Below are 21000 nucleotides of genomic sequence, written 5' to 3' on the forward strand. Positions count from 1 at the left end.
ACACTCGTTTTGAAACACCCTGTACTTACGTCTTCAACTTCTGTAGTCCTGTCTTCCTTAGTTGCGTGTAATATTACGGTATATTGATAAATTTTACTTATGGACCGTCTGACAGCAACTGAATAAAACACAATTTTAGTGCCATACGCGTCTCGCCTTTATTTTCTGCAAGGCATCATGAGTGGCAGGTTGCGTGGACTTTGTGCCACTGTAGAACTGTTTTCAACCTTTACATTAATGTAACTTGGAATTAAATCGTTCTTTATGCATGTTTTGTTGAATTCCAAGTTACATTAATGATACTGACTCCCATTCCAAGTTACATTAATGTAAAGGTTAAAAACAGTTCTACAGTGGCACAAGGTCCACGCAACCTGCCACTCATGATGCCTTGCAGAAAATAAAGGCGAGACGCGTATGGCACTAAAATTGTGTTTTATTCAGTTGCTGTCAGACGGTCCATAAGTAAAAATTATCAATATACCCTGTACTTAATTTATATGACATTTGAGAGAATATATAACGAAAAAAAAACCATGTGCATTTTCATGAAGTTGCACTGAATTTCACGTGTTGTATATGGCTATTTACTATCTTTAATTACATCTTCCAGAACGAGTGACAGACTTGGAAAGGCCAAGTCAAACCTCCATAAATAATCATGGGAATTACATTACTCAGTAATACAGTATGTCACAATGTGCCAGACCAAAAGAGTAATATACAATTACTCATCGGACGTGCTCCTGACATCATACTTTGCAGGATGGTATTTGTCATACGTTGTCATACGGACATGGTAAACATAAATTGAAACGGGCCTCCTACACGCTTATCTTACAAAGGTCGAACGCTAATCAATTGACCACCATGAACTATAACGTCGAACACCCACTCACAGACACACAAGCCTCGTAACACACGCGCAAAGCTTCTCTTGCGATTTTCTCCGAATTGCCACAGTAGTGCACCTTATTACCTGCATATTATGTTGCTTTAGTGTCCTACTAAACGTGTGCAAAGTTTGAAATAATTCCGTGATCCCAATGTCGTGCCTCCCCTTCTTAGCGTCCGAGACTGGAAGTGGGAATGAAACCAGTATTTACATAGTGGGATGTGGAAAACCACCTAAAAATCACAACCACGCTGGCCAGCTCACTGGCCCTCGTCAGGCTCGACTTCTCGAATGGCAGAAGCGGCATGTTAACGCGCTTGGCTATCTGCACAGGTTCTAATTGGTTAATGCGAAGATAACAAGTAATTGCACTCCTGCAAGGTAACTAATGGTTTCGTTGAGTGAACATACAGGGGATGGACAAAATAATAGATTGGGTAGCCAAAATAATGTGAACACCTGTACTTACTTCGGAATGGTTTATTAATAAGGGGTTGGACCCCCATTTGCCCGAAATACAGCTGCGATTTTTCTTGGAACACTAGCATATGACTGTATAGTCCCCAGTGGAATGTTATGCTAATCTTCGATCAGAACCTCTTCTAACTCCTGTAGTGACGTGAGAGGCGGAATCTGCTCCGGAGTCTGCGCTCCAATACAGCCCACAAGAGTTTGATAATAATGTTGAAGTCCGGGGACTGTGCTGGCCAGGGATGACGCGCAGTTCGGTTGCATGCTCCTCATACCACGACTGTACTGTCCTGGCTGTGTGAGAATGGGTGCGTTATCGTCCTGAAATATGGCATCATTGTTGGGGAACAATATTTGAATCATGGGGTGCGCCTTATCACCTAAAATGTTCACGTAATCGTTGGCTGTAACACGGCCTTTAATGATGGGACAAGCAGAATATCATCATATGGCTGCCCACACCATCACACTTCCACCTCCATGCTTAACCGTTGGAATCAAGCAATCAGGATTGTACGCTTCTTTTGGCGTTCTCCAGACGTAAACCCGGCCAGATGATGGAAATAACGACCACGTTGACTCGTCTGACCATACGACGTGTTTCCACTGATCAGCCGTCCAGAATTTATGCTCCTGACACCGTGTTTTCCTCTTCTTTGCGTTGGTTGTCGTCAGTACTGGTTTCGGTATAGCAGCTCTTCCACGAATATTCGCGTTTCGAGTTCTCAGCATACAGTGTCTATAGATACGGCGTCTCGAAGATGGCTATTCAGCTCCGCAGTCACTTTAGCCGCCGTAGTTTTGTGTATTTTCGACACTATTCGTGTTAGTGTTGGACGATTTCTATCATTTAGTACTGATTTGCGCCCACTATCATGGGTGACGGGGATTCGAGAGTAGGGAAGGAAGGAAACATAGTAGGTGAATACGGATTTGGGCTAAGAAATGAAAGAGGAAGCCGCCAGTTAGAATTTTGTGCAGAGCATAACTTAATCATAGCTAACACTTGGTTCAAGAATGATGAAAGAAGGTTGTATACATGGAAGAACCCCGGAGATACTGACAGGTTTCAGACAGATTATAAAATGGTAAGACAGAGATTTAGGAACCAGGTTTTAAATTGTAAGACATTTCCAGGGGCAGATATGGACTCTGACCACAATCTATTCGTTATGAACTGTAGATTAAAACTGAAGAAACTGCAAAAAGGTGGGAATTTAAGGAGATGGGACCTGGATAAACTGAAAGAACCAGAGGTTGTACAGAGTTTCAGAGAGACCATAAGGGAACAATTGACAGGAATGGGGAAAAGAAATACAGTAGAAGAAGAATGGGTAGCTTTGAGGAACGAAGTAGTGAAGGCAGCAGAGGATCAAATAGGTAAAAAGACAAGGGCTAGTAGAAACCCTTGGGTAACAGAAGAAATATTGAATTTAATTGATGAAAGGAGAAAATATAAAAATGCAGTAAATGAAGCAGGCAAAAAGGAATACAAACGTCTCAAAAATGAGATCGACAGGAAGTGCAAAATGGCTAAGCAGGGATGGCTAGAGGACAAATGTAAGGATGTAGAGGTTTATCTCATTAGGGGTAAGATAGATACTGCCTACAGGAAAATTGAAGAGACCTTTGGAGAAAGGAGAACCACTTGTATGAATATCAAGAGCTCAGATTGAACCCCAGTTCTAAGCAAAGAAGGGAAAGCAGAAAGGTGAAAGGAGTATATAGAGGGTCTATACAAGGGCGATGTACTTCAGGACAATATTATAGAAATGGAAGAGGATGTAGATGAAGATGAAATGAGAGATACGATACTGCGTGAAGAGTTTGACAGAGGACTGAAAGACCTGAGTCAAAACAAGGCCCCGGGAGTAGACAACATTCCATTAGAACTACTGACAACCTCGGGAGAGCCAGTCCTGACAAAACTCTACCATCTGCTGAGCAAGATGTATGAGACAGGCGAAATACCCTTAGACTTCAAGAAGAATATAATAATTCCAATCCCAAAGAAAGCAGCCGTTGACAAATGTGAAAATTACCGAACTATCAGTTTAATGAGACACAGCTGCAGAATACTAACACGAATTCTTTACAGACGAAAGGAAAAACTAGTAGAAGCCGACCTCGGGGAAGATCAGTTTGAATTCCGTAGAAATATTGGAACACGTGAGGCAATACTGACCCTACGACTTATCTTAGAAGAAAGATTAAGGAAAGGCAAACGTACGTATCTAGCACTTGTAGACTTAGAGAAAGCTTTTGACAATGTTGACTGGAATACTCTCTTTCAAATTTTGAAGGTGACAGGGGAAAAATACAGGGAGCGTAAGGCTATTTACAATTTGAACAGAAACCAGATGGCAGTTATAAGAGTCGAGGGACATCAAAGGGAAGCAGTGGTTGTGAAGGGAGTGACACAGGGTTGTAGCCTCTCCCCGATGTTGATCAATATGTATATTGAGCAAGCAGTAAAGGAAACAAAAGAAAAATTTGGAGTAGGTATTAAATCCATGGAGAAGAAATAAAAACTTTGAGGTTAGCCGATGACACTGTAATTCTGTCAGAGACAGCAAAGGACTTGGAAGAGCAGTTGAACGGAATGGGAAGTGTCTTGAAAGGAGGATATAAGATGAACATCAACAAAAGCAAAACGAGGATAATGGAATGTAGTCGAATTAAGTCGGGCGATGCTGAGGGAATTAGATTAGGAAATGAGACACTTAAAGTAGTAAAGGAGTTGTGCTATTTAGGGAGCAAAATAACTGATGATGGTCGAAGTAGAGAGAATATAAAATGTAGACTGGCAATGGCAAGGAAAGCGTTTTTGAAGAAGAAAAATTTGTTAAAATCGACTATAGATTTAAATGTCAGGAAGTCGTTTCTGAAAGTATTTGTATGGAGCGTAGCCATGTATGGAAGTGAAACGTGGACGATAAATAGTTTAGACAGGAAGAGAATAGAAGCTTGCGAAATGTGGTGCTACAGAAGAGTGCTGAAGATTAGATGGGTAGATCACATAACTAATGAGGAGGTATTGGATAGGATTGGGGAGAAGAGAAGTTTGTGGCACAACTTGACTAGAAGAAGGGGTCGGTTGGTAGGACATGTTCTGAGGCATCAAGGGATCACCGATTTAGTATTGGAGGGCAGAGTGGAGGGTAAAAATCGTAGAGGGAGACCAAGAGATGAATACACTAAGCAGATTCAGAAGGATGTAGGCTGCAGTAGGTACTGAGAGATGAAGAAGCTTGCACAGGATAGAGTAGCATGGAGAGCTGCATCAAACCAGTCTTAGGACTGAAGAGCACAACAACAACAACAACATTACATTTACACGATGATGTCTTTCTACGTTTTGTATAGGCTCTCATGACTGTTGAAACAGTTGCTCTCGAAACATTCAGTAAGGCGGCTGTCTTGGTTCAAATGGCTCTGAGCACTATGGAACTTAACATCTGAGATCATCGGTTTCCTAAACTTAGAGATACTTAAACCTAACTAACCTAAGGACATCACACACATCCGTGCCCGAGGCAGGATTCGAACCTGCGACCGCAGCAGCGCGGTTCCGGACTGAAGCGCCTAGAACCGCTCGGCCACAGAGGCCGGCTGTCTGTCTTGGTTACTGATGCTCCAGGTAATCGGGCCCCTACAGTCTGCCCTCTTTGGAACTCTGTTAGATCTGTCATTGCACGTCGACCTCGGCCTCTGAATGCAAATACGAAGTGTAAACAGCTCGCAATGATGTCTAGTCGTACTGAACACGCACAGTCCAGCGCGATACGTGCCTCACCTGCTTTGTTCACCGTCAAACACAACCATCACATTATTACCACTGTTCACATTATTTTGCCTATCCCCTGTATGAGGGACCGGACGAAAGCAGTAATCTCACCAATCTTTAAACATGGAAACAGTAAACATTGTAAATACTACAGTGGTATCGCTTTAATCAGCGTTGTGGGTAAAATCTTCTCAGGTATTGTTGAAAGGTAAGTGCGAGTATTAGTTGAGGACAAATTGGATGAAAATCAGTGTGCGTTTAGGCCTCTTAGAAGTTGTCAGGACCAGATCTTTGGCTTACAGCAAATAATGGAGAAGTGTTACGAGTGGAACAGAGAATTGTATCTATACTTCATAGATCTACAAAAGGCATATGACCGGGTTCGTAGGAGGAAGTTATAGTCTGTTCAACGAGATTATGGAATAGGAGGCAAACTTTTGCAAGCAATTAAACGTCTTTACATAGATAGTAAGGCAGCAGTTAGGGTTGACGGTAAATTGAGTTCATGGTTCAGAGTAGTTTCAGGGGTAAGACAAGGCTGCAACCTGTCTCCACTGTTGTTCATATTATTTTTGGATCATTTGTTGAAAACGATAGACTGGCTGGGTGAGATTAAGATATGTGAACACAAAATAAACAGTCCCGCATATGCGGATGCCTTAGTTGTGATAGCAGATTCGATTGAAAGTTTGCAAAGTAATATTTCACAGCTAGATCAGAAATGTAAGGACTGTGGTATGAAGATTAGCATCTCCAAAACGAAAGTAATGTCAGTGGGAAAGATATATAAACGGATTGAGTGCCAAATAGGAGGAACAAAGTTAGAACAGGTGGTTCAAAATGGTTCAAATGACTCTGAGCACTATGGAACTTAACTTCTGAGGTCATCAGTCCCCTAGAACTTAGAACTACTTAAACCTAACTAACCTAAGGACATCACACACATCCATGCCCGAGGCAGGATTCGAACCTAGAACCGCTCGGTAGAACAGGTAGAGGTTTCAAGTACTTATGATGCATATTCTCACAGGATGGCAACATAGTGAAACAACTGGAAGCGAGGTGTAGCAAAGCTAATGCAGTAAGCGCTCAGCTACGGACTACTCTCTTCTGCAAGAAGGAAGTCAGTACCAAGACGAAGTTATCTGTGCACCGTTCAATCTTTCGACCAACTTTGTTGTATGGGAGCGAAAGCTGGGTGGATTCAGGTTACCTTATCAATAAGGTAGAGGTTACGGATATGAAAGTAGCTAGGATGATTGCAGGTACTAGTAGATGGGAACCATGGGAGGAGGGTGTCCAGAATGAGGAAATCAAAGAAAAACTGGGAATGAACTCTATAGATGTAGCAGTCGGGGCGAACAAGCTTAGATGGTGGGGTCATGTTACACGCATGGGAGAAGCAAGGTTACCCAAGACTCATGGGTTCAGTAGTAGAGGGTAGGAGGAGTCGGGGCAGACCAAGGAGAAGGTACCTGGATTCGGTTAAGAATGATTTTGAAGTAATAGGCTTAACATCAGAAGAGGAACCAATGTTAGCACTGAATAGGGGATCATGGAGGAATCTTATAAGGGGGACTATGCTCCAGACTGAACGCTGAAAGGCATAATCAGTCTTAAATGATGATGATGATGACGATCCCCCGTATGGCAGCTGAGATGACAGACCCTAGGATAGGATGAGAGAGGGTGTGGACTCACCGCCGGAGTTGAGGAAGCGCTTGCCGCGGGTGATGGTGGGGTCATGTTACACGCATGGGAGAAGCAAGGTTATCCAAGACTCATGGGTTCAGTAGTAGAGGGTAGGAGGAGTCGGGGCAGACCAAGGAGAAGGTACCTGGATTCGGTTAAGAATGATTTTGAAGTAATAGGCTTAACATCAGAAGAGGAACCAATGTTAGCACTGAATAGGGGATCATGGAGGAATCTTATAAGGGGGACTATGCTCCAGACTGAACGCTGAAAGGCATAATCAGTCTTAAATGATGATAATGACGATCCCCCGTATGGCAGCTGAGATGACAGACCCTAGGATAGGATGAGAGAGGGTGTGAACTCACCGCCGGAGTTGAGGAAGCGCTTGCCGCGGGTGATGGTGGGGTCATGTTACACGCATGGGAGAAGCAAGGTTATCCAAGACTCATGGGTTCAGTAGTAGAGGGTAGGAGGAGTCGGGGCAGACCAAGGAGAAGGTACCTGGATTCGGTTAAGAATGATTTTGAAGTAATAGGCTTAACATCAGAAGAGGAACCAATGTTAGCACTGAATAGGGGATCATGGAGGAATCTTATAAGGGGGACTATGCTCCAGACTGAACGCTGAAAGGCATAATCAGTCTTAAATGATGATGATGATGACGATCCCCCGTATGGCAGCTGAGATGACAGACCCTAGGATAGGATGAGAGAGGGTGTGAACTCACCGCCGGAGTTGAGGAAACGCTTGCCGCGGGTGATGGTGGGGTCATGTTACACGCATGGGAGAAGCAAGGTTATCCAAGACTCATGGGTTCAGTAGTAGAGGGTAGGAGGAGTCGGGGCAGACCAAGGAGAAGGTACCTGGATTCGGTTAAGAATGATTTTGAAGTAATAGGCTTAACATCAGAAGAGGAACCAATGTTAGCACTGAATAGGGGATCATGGAGGAATCTTATAAGGGGGACTATGCTCCAGACTGAACGCTGAAAGGCATAATCAGTCTTAAATGATGATGATGACGATCCCCCGTATGGCAGCTGAGATGACAGACCCCAGGATAGGATGAGAGAGGGTGTGGACTCACCGCCGGAGTTGAGGAAGCGCTTGCCGCGGGTGATGGTGGGGTCATGTTACACGCATGGGAGAAGCAAGGTTATCCAAGACTCATGGGTTCAGTAGTAGAGGGTAGGAGGAGTCGGGGCAGACCAAGGAGAAGGTACCTGGATTCGGTTAAGAATGATTTTGAAGTAATAGGCTTAATATCAGAAGAGGAACCAATGTTAGCACTGAATAGGGGATCATGGAGGAATCTTATAAGGGGGACTATGCTCCAGACTGAACGCTGAAAGGCATAATCAGTCTTAAATGATGATGATGATGACGATCCCCCGTATGGCAGCTGAGATGACAGACCCTAGGATAGGATGAGAGAGGGTGTGGACTCACCGCCGGAGTTGAGGAAGCGCTTGCCGCGGGTGATGGTGGGGTCATGTTACACGCATGGGAGAAGCAAGGTTATCCAAGACTCATGGGTTCAGTAGTAGAGGGTAGGAGGAGTCGGGGCAGACCAAGGAGAAGGTACCTGGATTCGGTTAAGAATGATTTTGAAGTAATAGGCTTAACATCAGAAGAGGAACCAATGTTAGCACTGAATAGGGGATCATGGAGGAATCTTATAAGGGGGACTATGCTCCAGACTGAACGCTGAAAGGCATAATCAGTCTTAAATGATGATAATGACGATCCCCCGTATGGCAGCTGAGATGACAGACCCTAGGATAGGATGAGAGAGGGTGTGAACTCACCGCCGGAGTTGAGGAAGCGCTTGCCGCGGGTGATGGTGGGGTCATGTTACACGCATGGGAGAAGCAAGGTTATCCAAGACTCATGGGTTCAGTAGTAGAGGGTAGGAGGAGTCGGGGCAGACCAAGGAGAAGGTACCTGGATTCGGTTAAGAATGATTTTGAAGTAATAGGCTTAACATCAGAAGAGGAACCAATGTTAGCACTGAATAGGGGATCATGGAGGAATCTTATAAGGGGGACTATGCTCCAGACTGAACGCTGAAAGGCATAATCAGTCTTAAATGATGATGATGATGACGATCCCCCGTATGGCAGCTGAGATGACAGACCCTAGGATAGGATGAGAGAGGGTGTGAACTCACCGCCGGAGTTGAGGAAACGCTTGCCGCGGGTGATGGTGGGGTCATGTTACACGCATGGGAGAAGCAAGGTTATCCAAGACTCATGGGTTCAGTAGTAGAGGGTAGGAGGAGTCGGGGCAGACCAAGGAGAAGGTACCTGGATTCGGTTAAGAATGATTTTGAAGTAATAGGCTTAACATCAGAAGAGGAACCAATGTTAGCACTGAATAGGGGATCATGGAGGAATCTTATAAGGGGGACTATGCTCCAGACTGAACGCTGAAAGGCATAATCAGTCTTAAATGATGATGATGACGATCCCCCGTATGGCAGCTGAGATGACAGACCCCAGGATAGGATGAGAGAGGGTGTGGACTCACCGCCGGAGTTGAGGAAGCGCTTGCCGCGGGTGATGGTGGGGTCATGTTACACGCATGGGAGAAGCAAGGTTATCCAAGACTCATGGGTTCAGTAGTAGAGGGTAGGAGGAGTCGGGGCAGACCAAGGAGAAGGTACCTGGATTCGGTTAAGAATGATTTTGAAGTAATAGGCTTAATATCAGAAGAGGAACCAATGTTAGCACTGAATAGGGGATCATGGAGGAATCTTATAAGGGGGACTATGCTCCAGACTGAACGCTGAAAGGCATAATCAGTCTTAAATGATGATGATGACGATCCCCCGTATGGCAGCTGAGATGATAGACCCTAGGATAGGATGAGAGAGGGTGTGGACTCACCGCCGGAGTTGAGGAAGCGCTTGCCGCGGGTGATGGTGGGGTCATGTTACACGCATGGGAGAAGCAAGGTTATCCAAGACTCATGGGTTCAGTAGTAGAGGGTAGGAGGAGTCGGGGCAGACCAAGGAGAAGGTACCTGGATTCGGTTAAGAATGATTTTGAAGTAATAGGCTTAATATCAGAAGAGGAACCAATGTTAGCACTGAATAGGGGATCATGGAGGAATCTTATAAGGGGGACTATGCTCCAGACTGAACGCTGAAAGGCATAATCAGTCTTAAATGATGATGATGACGATCCCCCGTATGGCAGCTGAGATGATAGACCCTAGGATAGGATGAGAGAGGGTGTGGACTCACCGCCGGAGTTGAGGAAGCGCTTGCCGCGGGTGATGGTGGGGTCATGTTACACGCATGGGAGAAGCAAGGTTATCCAAGACTCATGGGTTCAGTAGTAGAGGGTAGGAGGAGTCGGGGCAGACCAAGGAGAAGGTACCTGGATTCGGTTAAGAATGATTTTGAAGTAATAGGCTTAATATCAGAAGAGGAACCAATGTTAGCACTGAATAGGGGATCATGGAGGAATCTTATAAGGGGGACTATGCTCCAGACTGAACGCTGAAAGGCATAATCAGTCTTAAATGATGATGATGACGATCCCCCGTATGGCAGCTGAGATGATAGACCCTAGGATAGGATGAGAGAGGGTGTGGACTCACCGCCGGAGTTGAGGAAGCGCTTGCCGCGGGTGATGGTGGGGTCATGTTACACGCATGGGAGAAGCAAGGTTACCCAAGACTCATGGGTTCAGTAGTAGAGGGTAGGAGGAGTCGGGGCAGACCAAGGAGAAGGTACCTGGATTCGGTTAAGAATGATTTTGAAGTAATAGGCTTAACATCAGAAGAGGAACCAATGTTAGCACTGAATAGGGGATCATGGAGGAATCTTATAAGGGGGACTATGCTCCAGACTGAACGCTGAAAGGCATAATCAGTCTTAAATGATGATGATGACGATCCCCCGTATGGCAGCTCAGATGATAGACCCTAGGATAGGATGAGAGAGGGTGTGGACTCGCCGCCGGAGTTGAGGAAGCGCTTGCCGCGGGTGATGGTGGGGTCATGTTACACGCATGGGAGAAGCAAGGTTATCCAAGACTCATGGGTTCAGTAGTAGAGGGTAGGAGGAGTCGGGGCAGACCAAGGAGAAGGTACCTGGATTCGGTTAAGAATGATTTTGAAGTAATAGGCTTAATATCAGAAGAGGAACCAATGTTAGCACTGAATAGGGGATCATGGAGGAATCTTATAAGGGGGACTATGCTCCAGACTGAACGCTGAAAGGCATAATCAGTCTTAAATGATGATGATGACGATCCCCCGTATGGCAGCTGAGATGATAGACCCTAGGATAGGATGAGAGAGGGTGTGGACTCACCGCCGGAGTTGAGGAAGCGCTTGCCGCGGGTGATGGTGGGGTCATGTTACACGCATGGGAGAAGCAAGGTTATCCAAGACTCATGGGTTCAGTAATAGAGGGTAGGAGGAGTCGGGGCAGACCAAGGAGAAGGTACCTGGATTCGGTTAAGAATGATTTTGAAGTAATAGGCTTAATATCAGAAGAGGAACCAATGTTAGCACTGAATAGGGGATCATGGAGGAATCTTATAAGGGGGACTATGCTCCAGACTGAACGCTGAAAGGCATAATCAGTCTTAAATGATGATGATGACGATCCCCCGTATGGCAGCTGAGATGATAGACCCTAGGATAGGATGAGAGAGGGTGTGGACTCACCGCCGGAGTTGAGGAAGCGCTTGCCGCGGGTGATGGTGGGGTCATGTTACACGCATGGGAGAAGCAAGGTTATCCAAGACTCATGGGTTCAGTAGTAGAGGGTAGGAGGAGTCGGGGCAGACCAAGGAGAAGGTACCTGGATTCGGTTAAGAATGATTTTGAAGTAATAGGCTTAATATCAGAAGAGGAACCAATGTTAGCACTGAATAGGGGATCATGGAGGAATCTTATAAGGGGGACTATGCTCCAGACTGAACGCTGAAAGGCATAATCAGTCTTAAATGATGATGATGACGATCCCCCGTATGGCAGCTGAGATGATAGACCCTAGGATAGGATGAGAGAGGGTGTGGACTCACCGCCGGAGTTGAGGAAGCGCTTGCCGCGGGTGATGGTGGGGTCATGTTACACGCATGGGAGAAGCAAGGTTATCCAAGACTCATGGGTTCAGTAGTAGAGGGTAGGAGGAGTCGGGGCAGACCAAGGAGAAGGTACCTGGATTCGGTTAAGAATGATTTTGAAGTAATAGGCTTAATATCAGAAGAGGAACCAATGTTAGCACTGAATAGGGGATCATGGAGGAATCTTATAAGGGGGACTATGCTCCAGACTGAACGCTGAAAGGCATAATCAGTCTTAAATGATGATGATGACGATCCCCCGTATGGCAGCTGAGATGATAGACCCTAGGATAGGATGAGAGAGGGTGTGGACTCACCGCCGGAGTTGAGGAAGCGCTTGCCGCGGGTGATGGTGGGGTCATGTTACACGCATGGGAGAAGCAAGGTTATCCAAGACTCATGGGTTCAGTAGTAGAGGGTAGGAGGAGTCGGGGCAGACCAAGGAGAAGGTACCTGGATTCGGTTAAGAATGATTTTGAAGTAATAGGCTTAATATCAGAAGAGGAACCAATGTTAGCACTGAATAGGGGATCATGGAGGAATCTTATAAGGGGGACTATGCTCCAGACTGAACGCTGAAAGGCATAATCAGTCTTAAATGATGATGATGACGATCCCCCGTATGGCAGCTGAGATGATAGACCCTAGGATAGGATGAGAGAGGGTGTGGACTCACCGCCGGAGTTGAGGAAGCGCTTGCCGCGGGTGATGGTGGGGTCATGTTACACGCATGGGAGAAGCAAGGTTATCCAAGACTCATGGGTTCAGTAGTAGAGGGTAGGAGGAGTCGGGGCAGACCAAGGAGAAGGTACCTGGATTCGGTTAAGAATGATTTTGAAGTAATAGGCTTAATATCAGAAGAGGAACCAATGTTAGCACTGAATAGGGGATCATGGAGGAATCTTATAAGGGGGACTATGCTCCAGACTGAACGCTGAAAGGCATAATCAGTCTTAAATGATGATGATGACGATCCCCCGTATGGCAGCTGAGATGATAGACCCTAGGATAGGATGAGAGAGGGTGTGGACTCACCGCCGGAGTTGAGGAAGCGCTTGCCGCGGGTGATGGTGGGGTCATGTTACACGCATGGGAGAAGCAAGGTTATCCAAGACTCATGGGTTCAGTAGTAGAGGGTAGGAGGAGTCGGGGCAGACCAAGGAGAAGGTACCTGGATTCGGTTAAGAATGATTTTGAAGTAATAGGCTTAATATCAGAAGAGGAACCAATGTTAGCACTGAATAGGGGATCATGGAGGAATCTTATAAGGGGGACTATGCTCCAGACTGAACGCTGAAAGGCATAATCAGTCTTAAATGATGATGATGACGATCCCCCGTATGGCAGCTGAGATGATAGACCCTAGGATAGGATGAGAGAGGGTGTGGACTCACCGCCGGAGTTGAGGAAGCACTTGCCGCGGGTGATGGTGGGGTCATGTTACACGCATGGGAGAAGCAAGGTTATCCAAGACTCATGGGTTCAGTAGTAGAGGGTAGGAGGAGTCGGGGCAGACCAAGGAGAAGGTACCTGGATTCGGTTAAGAATGATTTTGAAGTAATAGGCTTAATATCAGAAGAGGAACCAATGTTAGCACTGAATAGGGGATCATGGAGGAATCTTATAAGGGGGACTATGCTCCAGACTGAACGCTGAAAGGCATAATCAGTCTTAAATGATGATGATGACGATCCCCCGTATGGCAGCTGAGATGACAGACCCCAGGATAGGATGAGAGAGGGTGTGGACTCACCGCCGGAGTTGAGGAAGCGCTTGCCGCGGGTGATGGTGGGGTCATGTTACACGCATGGGAGAAGCAAGGTTATCCAAGACTCATGGGTTCAGTAGTAGAGGGTAGGAGGAGTCGGGGCAGACCAAAGAGAAGGTACCTGGATTCGGTTAAGAATGATTTTGAAGTAATAGGCTTAACATCAGAAGAGGAACCAATGTTAGCACTGAATAGGGGATCATGGAGGAATCTTATAAGGGGGACTATGCTCCAGACTGAACGCTGAAAGGCATAATCAGTCTTAAATGATGATGATGACGATCCCCCGTATGGCAGCTGAGATGACAGACCCCAGGATAGGATGAGAGAGGGTGTGGACTCACCGCCGGAGTTGAGGAAGCGCTTGCCGCGGGTGATGGTGGGGTCATGTTACACGCATGGGAGAAGCAAGGTTATCCAAGACTCATGGGTTCAGTAATAGAGGGTAGGAGGAGTCGGGGCAGACCAAGGAGAAGGTACCTGGATTCGGTTAAGAATGATTTTGAAGTAATAGGCTTAATATCAGAAGAGGAACCAATGTTAGCACTGAATAGGGGATCATGGAGGAATCTTATAAGGGGGACTGTGCTCCAGACTGAACGCTGAAAGGCATAATCAGTCTTAAATGATGATGATGACGATCCCCCGTATGGCAGCTGAGATGATAGACCCTAGGATAGGATGAGAGAGGGTGTGGACTCACCGCCGGAGTTGAGGAAGCGCTTGCCGCGGGTGATGGTGGGGTCATGTTACACGCATGGGAGAAGCAAGGTTATCCAAGACTCATGGGTTCAGTAGTAGAGGGTAGGAGGAGTCGGGGCAGACCAAGGAGAAGGTACCTGGATTCGGTTAAGAATGATTTTGAAGTAATAGGCTTAATATCAGAAGAGGAACAAATGTTAGCACTGAATAGGGGATCATGGAGGAATCTTATAAGGGGGACTATGCTCCAGACTGAACGCTGAAAGGCATAATCAGTCTTAAATGATGATGATGACGATCCCCCGTATGGCAGCTGAGATGATAGACCCTAGGATAGGATGAGAGAGGGTGTGGACTCACCGCCGGAGTTGAGGAAGCGCTTGCCGCGGGTGATGGTGGGGTCATGTTACACGCATGGGAGAAGCAAGGTTATCCAAGACTCATGGGTTCAGTAGTAGAGGGTAGGAGGAGTCGGGGCAGACCAAGGAGAAGGTACCTGGATTCGGTTAAGAATGATTTTGAAGTAATAGGCTTAATATCAGAAGAGGAACCAATGTTAGCACTGAATAGGGGATCATGGAGGAATCTTATAAGGGGGACTATGCTCCAGACTGAACGCTGAAAGGCATAATCAGTCTTAAATGATGATGATGACGATCCCCCGTATGGCAGCTGAGATGATAGACCCTAGGATAGGATGAGAGAGGGTGTGGACTCACCGCCGGAGTTGAGGAAGCGCTTGCCGCGGGTGATGGTGGGGTCATGTTACACGCATGGGAGAAGCAAGGTTATCCAAGACTCATGGGTTCAGTAGTAGAGGGTAGGAGGAGTCGGGGCAGACCAAGGAGAAGGTACCTGGATTCGGTTAAGAATGATTTTGAAGTAATAGGCTTAATATCAGAAGAGGAACCAATGTTAGCACTGAATAGGGGATCATGGAGGAATCTTATAAGGGGGACTATGCTCCAGACTGAACGCTGAAAGGCATAATCAGTCTTAAATGATGATGATGACGATCCCCCGTATGGCAGCTGAGATGATAGACCCTAGGATAGGATGAGAGAGGGTGTGGACTCACCGCCGGAGTTGAGGAAGCGCTTGCCGCGGGTGATGGTGGGGTCATGTTACACGCATGGGAGAAGCAAGGTTATCCAAGACTCATGGGTTCAGTAGTAGAGGGTAGGAGGAGTCGGGGCAGACCAAGGAGAAGGTACCTGGATTCGGTTAAGAATGATTTTGAAGTAATAGGCTTAACATCAGAAGAGGAACCAATGTTAGCACTGAATAGGGGATCATGGAGGAATCTTATAAGGGGGACTATGCTCCAGACTGAACGCTGAAAGGCATAATCAGTCTTAAATGATGATGATGACGATCCCCCGTATGGCAGCTGAGATGATAGACCCTAGGATAGGATGAGAGAGGGTGTGGACTCACCGCCGGAGTTGAGGAAGCGCTTGCCGCGGGTGATGGTGGGGTCATGTTACACGCATGGGAGAAGCAAGGTTATCCAAGACTCATGGGTTCAGTAGTAGAGGGTAGGAGGAGTCGGGGCAGACCAAGGAGAAGGTACCTGGATTCGGTTAAGAATGATTTTGAAGTAATAGGCTTAACATCAGAAGAGGAACCAATGTTAGCACTGAATAGGGGATCATGGAGGAATCTTATAAGGGGGACTATGCTCCAGACTGAACGCTGAAAGGCATAATCAGTCTTAAATGATGATGATGACCATCCCCCGTATGGCAGCTGAGACGATAGACCCTAGGATAGGGTGAGAGAGGGTGTGGACTCACCGCCGGAGTTGAGGAAGCGCTTGCCGCGGGTGATGGTGGGGTCATGTTACACGCATGGGAGAAGCAAGGTTATCCAAGACTCATGGGTTCAGTAGTAGAGGGTAGGAGGAGTTGGGGCAGACCAAAGAGAAGGTACCTGGATTCGGTTAAGAATGATTTTGAAGTAATAGGCTTAACATCAGAAGAGGAACCAATGTTAGCACTGAATAGGGGATCATGGAGGAATCTTATAAGGGGGACTATGCTCCAGACTGAACGCTGAAAGGCATAATCAGTCTTAAATGATGATGATGACGATCCCCCGTATGGCAGCTGAGATGACAGACCCCAGGATAGGATGAGAGAGGGTGTGGACTCACCGCCGGAGTTGAGGAAGCGCTTGCCGCGGGTGATGGTGGGGTCATGTTACACGCATGGGAGAAGCAAGGTTATCCAAGACTCATGGGTTCAGTAATAGAGGGTAGGAGGAGTCGGGGCAGACCAAGGAGAAGGTACCTGGATTCGGTTAAGAATGATTTTGAAGTAATAGGCTTAATATCAGAAGAGGAACCAATGTTAGCACTGAATAGGGGATCATGGAGGAATCTTATAAGGGGGACTGTGCTCCAGACTGAACGCTGAAAGGCATAATCAGTCTTAAATGATGATGATGACGATCCCCCGTATGGCAGCTGAGATGATAGACCCTAGGATAGGATGAGAGAGGGTGTGGACTCACCGCCGGAGTTGAGGAAGCGCTTGCCGCGGGTGATGGTGGGGTCATGTTACACGCATGGGAGAAGCAAGGTTATCCAAGACTCATGGGTTCAGTAGTAGAGGGTAGGAGGAGTCGGGGCAGACCAAGGAGAAGGTACCTGGATTCGGTTAAGAATGATTTTGAAGTAATAGGCTTAATATCAGAAGAGGAACCAATGTTAGCACTGAATAGGGGATCATGGAGGAATCTTATAAGGGGGACTATGCTCCAGACTGAACGCTGAAAGGCATAATCAGTCTTAAATGATGATGATGACGATCCCCCGTATGGCAGCTGAGATGATAGACCCTAGGATAGGATGAGAGAGGGTGTGGACTCACCGCCGGAGTTGAGGAAGCGCTTGCCGCGGGTGATGGTGGGGTCATGTTACACGCATGGGAGAAGCAAGGTTATCCAAGACTCATGGGTTCAGTAGTAGAGGGTAGGAGGAGTCGGGGCAGACCAAGGAGAAGGTACCTGGATTCGGTTAAGAATGATTTTGAAGTAATAGGCTTAATATCAGAAGAGGAACCAATGTTAGCACTGAATAGGGGATCATGGAGGAATCTTATAAGGGGGACTATGCTCCAGACTGAACGCTGAAAGGCATAATCAGTCTTAAATGATGATGATGACGATCCCCCGTATGGCAGCTGAGATGATAGACCCTAGGATAGGATGAGAGAGGGTGTGGACTCACCGCCGGAGTTGAGGAAGCGCTTGCCGCGGGTGATGGTGGGGTCATGTTACACGCATGGGAGAAGCAAGGTTATCCAAGACTCATGGGTTCAGTAGTAGAGGGTAGGAGGAGTCGGGGCAGACCAAGGAGAAGGTACCTGGATTCGGTTAAGAATGATTTTGAAGTAATAGGCTTAATATCAGAAGAGGAACCAATGTTAGCACTGAATAGGGGATCATGGAGGAATCTTATAAGGGGGACTATGCTCCAGACTGAACGCTGAAAGGCATAATCAGTCTTAAATGATGATGATGACGATCCCCCGTATGGCAGCTGAGATGATAGACCCTAGGATAGGATGAGAGAGGGTGTGGACTCACCGCCGGAGTTGAGGAAGCGCTTGCCGCGGGTGATGGTGGGGTCATGTTACACGCATGGGAGACGCAAGGTTATCCAAGACTCATGGGTTCAGTAGTAGAGGGTAGGAGGAGTCGGGGCAGACCAAGGAGAAGGTACCTGGATTCGGTTAAGAATGATTTTGAAGTAATAGGCTTAACATCAGAAGAGGAACCAATGTTAGCACTGAATAGGGGATCATGGAGGAATCTTATAAGGGGGACTATGCTCCAGACTGAACGCTGAAAGGCATAATCAGTCTTAAATGATGATGATGACGATCCCCCGTATGGCAGCTGAGATGATAGACCCTAGGATAGGATGAGAGAGGGTGTGGACTCACCGCCGGAGTTGAGGAAGCGCTTGCCGCGGGTGATGGTGGGGTCATGTTACACGCATGGGAGAAGCAAGGTTATCCAAGACTCATGGGTTCAGTAGTAGAGGGTAGGAGGAGTCGGGGCAGACCAAGGAGAAGGTACCTGGATTCGGTTAAGAATGATTTTGAAGTAATAGGCTTAACATCAGAAGAGGAACCAATGTTAGCACTGAATAGGGGATCATGGAGGAATCTTATAAGGGGGACTATGCTCCAGACTGAACGCTGAAAGGCATAATCAGTCTTAAATGATGATGATGACCATCCCCCGTATGGCAGCTGAGACGATAGACCCTAGGATAGGGTGAGAGAGGGTGTGGACTCACCGCCGGAGTTGAGGAAGCGCTTGCCGCGGGTGATGGTGGGGTCATGTTACACGCATGGGAGAAGCAAGGTTATCCAAGACTCATGGGTTCAGTAGTAGAGGGTAGGAGGAGTCGGAGCAGACCAAGGAGAAGGTACCTGGATTCGGTTAAGAATGATTTTGAAGTAATAGGCTTAATATCAGAAGAGGAACCAATGTTAGCACTGAATAGGGGATCATGGAGGAATCTTATAAGGGGGACTATGCTCCAGACTGAACGCTGAAAGGCATAATCAGTCTTAAATGATGATGATGACGATCCCCCGTATGGCAGCTGAGATGATAGACCCTAGGATAGGGTGAGAGAGGGTGTGGACTCACCGCCGGAGTTGAGGAAGCGCTTGCCGCGGGTGATGGTGGGGTCATGTTACACGCATGGGAGAAGCAAGGTTATCCAAGACTCATGGGTTCAGTAGTAGAGGGTAGGAGGAGTCGGGGCAGACCAAGGAGAAGGTACCTGGATTCGGTTAAGAATGATTTTGAAGTAATAGGCTTAACATCAGAAGAGGAACCAATGTTAGCACTGAATAGGGGATCATGGAGGAATCTTATAAGGGGGACTATGCTCCAGACTGAACGCTGAAAGGCATAATCAGTCTTAAATGATGATGATGACGATCCCCCGTATGGCAGCTGAGATGATAGACCCTAGGATAGGATGAGAGAGGGTGTGGACTCACCGCCGGAGTTGAGGAAGCGCTTGCCGCGGGTGATGGTGGGGTCATGTTACACGCATGGGAGAAGCAAGGTTATCCAAGACTCATGGGTTCAGTAGTAGAGGGTAGGAGGAGTCGGGGCAGACCAAGGAGAAGGTACCTGGATTCGGTTAAGAATGATTTTGAAGTAATAGGCTTAACATCAGAAGAGGAACCAATGTTAGCACTGTATAGGGGATCATGGAGGAATCTTATAAGGGGGACTATGCTCCAGACTGAACGCTGAAAGGCATAATCAGTCTTAAATGATGATGATGACGATCCCCCGTATGGCAGCCGAGATGATAGACCCTAGGATAGGATGAGAGAGGGTGTGGACTCACCGCCGGAGTTGAGGAAGCGCTTGCCGCGGGTGATGGTGGGGTCATGTTACACGCATGGGAGAAGCAAGGTTATCCAAGACTCATGGGTTCAGTAGTAGAGGGTAGGAGGAGTCGGGGCAGACCAAGGAGAAGGTACCTGGATTCGGTTAAGAATGATTTTGAAGTAATAGGCTTAACATCAGAAGAGGAACCAATGTTAGCACTGAATAGGGGATCATAGAGGAATCTTATAAGGGGGACTATGCTCCAGACTGAACGCTGAAAGGCATAATCAGTCTTAAATGATGATGATGACGATCCCCCGTATGGCAGCTGAGATGATAGACCCTAGGATAGGATGAGAGAGGGTGTGGACTCACCGCCGGAGTTGAGGAAGCGCTTGCCGCGGGTGATGGTGGGGACATGTTACACGCATGGGAGAAGCAAGGTTATCCAAGACTCATGGGTTCAGTAGTAGAGGGTAGGAGGAGTCGGGGCAGACCAAGGAGAAGGTACCTGGATTCGGTTAAGAATGATTTTGAAGTAATAGGCTTAACATCAGAAGAGGAACCAATGTTAGCACTGAATAGGGGATCATGGAGGAATCTTATAAGGGGGACTATGCTCCAGACTGAACGCTGAAAGGCATAATCAGTCTTAAATGATGATGATGACGATCCCCCGTATGGCAGCTGAGATGATAGACCCTAGGATAGGGTGAGAGAGGGTGTGGACTCACCGCCGGAGTTGAGGAAGCGCTTGCCGCGGGTGATGGTGGGGTCATGTTACACGCATGGGAGAAGCAAGGTTATCCAAGACTCATGGGTTCAGTAGTAGAGGGTAGGAGGAGTCGGGGCAGACCAAGGAGAAGGTACCTGGATTCGGTTAAGAATGATTTTGAAGTAATAGGCTTAACATCAGAAGAGGAACCAATGTTAGCACTGAATAGGGGATCATGGAGGAATCTTATAAGGGGGACTATGCTCCAGACTGAACGCTGAAAGGCATAATCAGTCTTAAATGATGATGATGACGATCCCCCGTATGGCAGCTGAGATGATAGACCCTAGGATAGGATGAGAGAGGGTGTGGACTCACCGCCGGAGTTGAGGAAGCGCTTGCCGCGGGTGATGGTGGGGTCATGTTACACGCATGGGAGAAGCAAGGTTATCCAAGACTCATGGGTTCAGTAGTAGAGGGTAGGAGGAGTCGGGGCAGACCAAGGAGAAGGTAC

The 21000-nt window shown here is 47.1% G+C and overlaps 1 protein-coding gene across 1 annotated transcript in view; it reads right to left on the reverse strand.

Moving 5' to 3' along the window:
* Window positions 1-21000, reverse strand: part of LOC124554137 (procollagen-lysine,2-oxoglutarate 5-dioxygenase) — a 465996-nt gene that overhangs the window by 296912 nt on the left and 148084 nt on the right. The gene's annotated exons all lie outside the window — the stretch shown is intronic.

The sequence above is a fragment of the Schistocerca americana genome, chromosome 11 (genome assembly GCF_021461395.2).
Source record: "Schistocerca americana isolate TAMUIC-IGC-003095 chromosome 11, iqSchAmer2.1, whole genome shotgun sequence".
Classification (NCBI taxonomy): Eukaryota; Metazoa; Arthropoda; class Insecta; order Orthoptera; family Acrididae; genus Schistocerca; species Schistocerca americana.